The following is a 5,470-nucleotide window of genomic DNA, read 5'->3' as shown; positions in this document are numbered from 1 at the left end:
GTGCCCACACCTGGCTGAAAGAGATGTTCAAATCGCTTTATAACTGTTGAGCAGGAGGTCCGTTCCTCTAATGACATGGCATGGACATCATCCCATTTCCAGATAAGTTTTGCCAGCCAGCTTCTCCCCAGCAGTGCTGGGGGGTCTCCGGGGACAATCCACAGGGGAAGTCGGTTCACTGTCCCTTTGTGTGTGACAGAGCATGGCGCTGCTGAGGACTGGTACAATTTCTTTGGTATAGGTCCTTAGTGTGGTGTCGACCCTTGTGAGTTTTGGTCTGTCTCTTTTATGCGGCCACAGTTGTTCAAATTGTTGAGCGCCCATGAGAGATTGACTCGCTCCCGTATCCAGCTCCATGTTGACAGATATCACGTTGAGTAGGACCCTCATCAGTATAGGAGGCGTCCTATTGTAGGAGCAGCGGCCATTGATCGTGTTGAGCCGCTGTACACCGGGTACTGTCCCCACCATCTTCTGGTCCGCTTTCCGACCCATCCGATTCGTATACCAGCCGAGCTGCCGTTTTTTTGCACATGCGGGCCAAATGCCCTGTATATTCACAATTTCTGCAAACAGCCTGCTGAAATCGACATCCCCTTGACGAGTGCCCACCCCCACACCTCCAGCACAGACTTGTTGCATTGTTCAAAGAGTTCCCAAAGAATGAGCTGCGTCTGGCTGATCTCTCTTGAGCTTCTCTCAGTTTGTAGTTGATTGCTCGCATTGTTTGTTGATGAGGTGTGAACGGCCGTTCCTGTGGCCCTTGATGGCTTCTGCCTGCTGTCGAGAGCCTGTTCTCTCGGTTTTGTCTGTGTATGGGGGTAGCACCTTTTTTAGTGTGTGAATTTCTTGTTCCAATATTTCGTTAGTTTTCGTACCTGCATTGTAAATCAACCTCGTTTCTTCTTCCCCTACCAAGAATGTCTGTGCAGCCAGTGCTGCTGCCTCTAAGGTCAGGTTCTTGGTCTCTATGAGCTTTCGGAATATGCCTGCGTGGCCTATTCCTTCAATGAAAAAGTCTCTCAGCATTTCTCTCCTCAGTTCATCGGAGAACTCACATAAACTAGCCAACCTCCGAAGTTCCGCCACGAAGTCAGGTATGCTCTGGCCCACACAGCGTCTGTAGTTGTAGAACCTGTGTCTGGCCATGTGTAGGCTGCTCGCTGGCTTCAGGTGGTCTCTTGCCAGTGTGCTCAATTCTTCAAACGACTTGCTTGCTGGTTTCTCGGGTGCCAACAGATCCTTCATTAAAGCGTATGTTTTCGAGCCACAGCTGGTCAATAGATGGGCTCTTCTCTTGTCTGCCTTATCGTCACCTAACCAGTCTTTCGTTACAAAGCTTTGCTGGATCCTTTGTATAAAGTCCTCCCAATTGTCTCCCGCATTGTACTTTTCATCTGATCCGTTGTTCGCCAATCTGTGGATTCTGTAATCCCGTAACCCGTCGCCACTGTAAAGTCCTGTCCCCTCAATATAGATTCACACGAGGCATGTAGTGAAGTCAAGGTCACTCTGGACCTGCACCTTTATTTCACAGCTCTGGAATGCCGCACTTGCCTGAGACCTGCCCTTATATACCTGTCTCTTGCAAGTGAACCCCTAGTGGTAAGGTATGCTGGTGGTTACAGGTCATATCTTATCACAGTCATATAAAGCATGTTGGGATACAGTTATATATAATAATGTAAGATACATGACACCCGACAGGTTCCTCAGGGATATTCCCATCACATATGGTATCTGATCTATCATATAGAATGTGACTAAAAAGAACATTTTATTAAACCTCATCTTTCTAATATATTCTCTCCCTGCAAATTGTCATTGCACAGCAATGTTCCCTCCAGCTATTAACTGGAATAAATGTCATTGTTCTTCAGCTCCAAAAGTGATTGTTACACTATTATAAAATTATACATCTGTCAAATAGACTGACTTGCAGATTTTGTCCACTGGAGCAAAATGATATGTGCAATGTGCAATGTCTTTGATTGACAATCCCCAGTATAGTAGGTCAAGGTCCCAAGCCAATGTATATGAATGTGTGCTTCAAAGTTCTACCTAACAATAAGAGTCAAATATGAATTTTTAATATAGTGCTGGCTTTAGCTTGGTTCCCAAACATAAATATGTTTTGCTTTTCAATTATATATAAACATTATTGGATGTTAGCAAGCTTCAGTAAGAAAATATTCTTTGTAAACAATATGACGTAGGAATTAATTTCAGCCAATCAACGGCCAAATTATTCAGTGTTGCTATCACTTCTAAAACCAATAGTTGGGACTCGAGAGGGACAGAAAGCAGGACAGTGTGAAATTTTGTTTTCGAAAGAAAATGTACAGATAGTTAGAATAGGGCATAAAATAAAAGTAAGACAGAATGGGAAGAATGAATATGGAGCAGTGAGTGGATGGAAATTAAGGTCCCGATATTAACTTCGAGGTGCATTGGGATTCCGATATCGCCTGGGAAACCTGGACATAATTTCAGCGAGTCTGTCTGCGGCATTTCAACACAGACAGCTCATTATCATTTTCCTTCCGGGTATGGCATTGAATGCACGGCAGTGGACATGGTGCAAATTCGCATGATGCAAACTCAAGTCTGGTACTTAAAGGGCCAATCCAAAGATGGAATTTTCATATGTTGGGAGGTTTAGCACGGAGACAGCAATTGTAGAATATGGACTCAGGACATTCAAAGGCTGCACCCCACTTTAATGACGCTTCGCTTGATGTACTGTTGGGAGTAGTGAGAAACCGGAGAGGGATAATCTTCCCCAGCAATGAGAAGAAGAAACCTGCTGCTGCTAAAAAGAAAGCATGGCTGGTGGTGGCCCAGGAGATCAGCAACAGGAGCATTATGCCACACTCCTGGATTCAGTGCAGAAACTTCTTTACCCACAGAGTGGTGAGAATGTGGAACTCGCTAGCACAGGGAGCGGTTGAAGTGAATAGTATAGATGCATTTAAGGGGAGCCTAGATAAGCATAGGAGGGAGAAGGAAATAGATGGTTGGGCCGAATGCTGCATGTAAAAAGCACATTAATGACCTAACCAGGTCAGGAAATGTGAGTACAGTTGCACATTCACCGACATCCTGTTGTGTGCAACACCGCTCTCCCACTCTGCCTTGTGAAGCCTACTGCATCACATCACTCCTCAAACCCACAGCTTGCAAACAGCAACAACAACTTGTATTTATATAGCGCCTTTAACGTCGTGAAATGTCCCAAGGTGCTTCACAGGAGTATTATGAGATAAAACTTTTGACACCGAGCCGCATAAGTAAAAATTAGCACAGGTGACCAAAACCTTGGTCAAAGAGGTATGTTTTAAAGAGCGCCTTGAAGGAGGAAAGAGAGATAGAGAGGTGGTGAGGTTTAGGGAGTGAGTTCATGAGCTTGGGGCCTAGGTAACAGAAGGCACAGCCACCAATGGTTGAATGATTATAATCAGGGATGCTCAAGAGGGCAGAATTAGAGGGGCGCAGACATCTCGGGGAGTTATTAGGTTGGAGGAGATTACAGAGATAGTGAGGGGTGAGGCAATGGAGGGATTTGAAAATAAGGATAAGAATTTTGAAACCGAGCCATTGTTTAACTGGAAGCCAATGTAGATCAGCAAGCACAGGGGTGATGGGTGAACAGGGACTTAGTGCGAGTTAGGACATGGGCAGCTGAGTTTTGGATCACCTCACGTTTACATAGGATAGAATGTGGGAGGCCAGTCAAGAGTATATTGGAATAGTTAAGTCTCGAGGTAACAAAGGCAGGGTTGAGGGTTTCAGCAGCGGATGAGCTGAGGCAAGGACGAAGACAGGCAGTGTTACGGAGGTCGAAATAGGCGGTGTTAGTTATACTGCGGATATGTGGTTGAAAGCTCATTTCAGGGTCAAATATGACACAAAAGGTTCGTGCCGAGCAACTCCATGTCTAAATCTCTCCAATTAGGCTTTCGCTCCGCTACAGCACCAAAATCAGAAATGACATCCTCTGTGATTGTCCCTATGATGCATTATGCCTCCTTGTTTGGCACAATCAACTGTACCATCCTAGACCATAACCCCATCTCCATTGTCCAGCTCAATGGAACTGTCCTTGCTTGGTTCCACTCTTATTTATTCAATCATACCTAGAGGATGTTTATCAAAGATTTTTCTCGCCCCTGCACTATTAGCTCTAGACTCCCCCAATAATCTATCCTTGGTATCCTCCTCTTCCTCATCTACATGCTGCCTCTTGGTGACATCATCCACAGACAAGAGGTCAGCTTTCTCTTGGATGAGCCAACCTCATCCTTGAACTCATTCTTTGCCAGGACCTAAAATCATTGAACTTCTTATCTGCATCAGTTTTTTCCTGCTCCGACATTTTTCAGGTTTTTAAAATCTAAGCTTGGTGTCACTTATAACAACTTTGTGATTAATCTTAACTTATCTTTTACACTTTTTCACTTGGCTCATCTTGGCTCTTCACCTTTTTATCTCAAATTCTATGAAGTAAAGGCTAATCTTGAATAAAGAGCACAGTAAATTATAAGTGGAGTGATTATCTGCACTAACATTTTTGTGTCCTTCTGCACCGCGTGCCATGGACTCCGTCCCCTTTTTGCTCACACAAAAGCAAAATACTGCAGATGCTGGAATCTGAAATAAAAACAGAAAATGCTGGAACTCTCAACGGTTCAGGCAGAATCTGTGGAAAGAAACAGAGTCAACTTTCGGGTCTGTGATCCATCGTCAGAACTGGAAAAGTTTGAAATGTAACAGATTCTTATGGAAGTGCACAGAAAGGGGGAGGGGAGAAAAGAAGGTCTGTGCTAGAGTGGAAGGCAGCAGCAATTTGAGAGACAAAAGGGATGATGGGCCAAATTGAGATGATAATGGCACAAGTCAGGAAATAAAAGATGAGTCTAGATGGAGTGTGAATGGTGGAATAATTACCCGCTGCCATGGGAAAGAGAGAATCTGGTTGCGCATGCGCAGTGCACTATATGAGGAAGCCGTAAGTGGGGCTGAAGCACGAGTTGTGCAGAGTTTATTGCCTGGAGCTGGAGCTGCTACAGGGGCTTTTGGGGTACCTCCAGGTCTTTTGCCTAGAATATCACTGTGATTATCCACATGAACATTTTTGCGGCCTTCAGAGAGACAGAAGAAATTGGAGGTGGGAGAGAGAGAGTGGGGAAAAGTCAGAAAGACTAGGGGAAAGAGAGAGTGAGAGGGGGCAGACAGAGAGAGAGAGAGAGAGACTGGAGGATAGAAAGAGGAGGAGAGAGAGAAAGAGACTGGGGGAGAGAAAGAGAAACCAAGGCGAGAGAGAGAGACTGGGGAGAAAGAGACAGGGGGAAAGAGAGACTGGGAAAAGAGAGAGAGCGATGAGGGGAGAGAGTGAGAGAGACTAGGGAGAGAGAAAGATAGGAAAAGAGAGACTTGGGAGAGAGAGAGAGCGAAAGACTGGGGGAGAGCG

The sequence above is a fragment of the Pristiophorus japonicus genome, chromosome 7 (assembly GCF_044704955.1).
Source record: "Pristiophorus japonicus isolate sPriJap1 chromosome 7, sPriJap1.hap1, whole genome shotgun sequence".
In the NCBI taxonomy this organism is placed as follows: Eukaryota; Metazoa; Chordata; class Chondrichthyes; family Pristiophoridae; genus Pristiophorus; species Pristiophorus japonicus.
Note: the sequence above shows the minus strand (reverse complement) of the source record.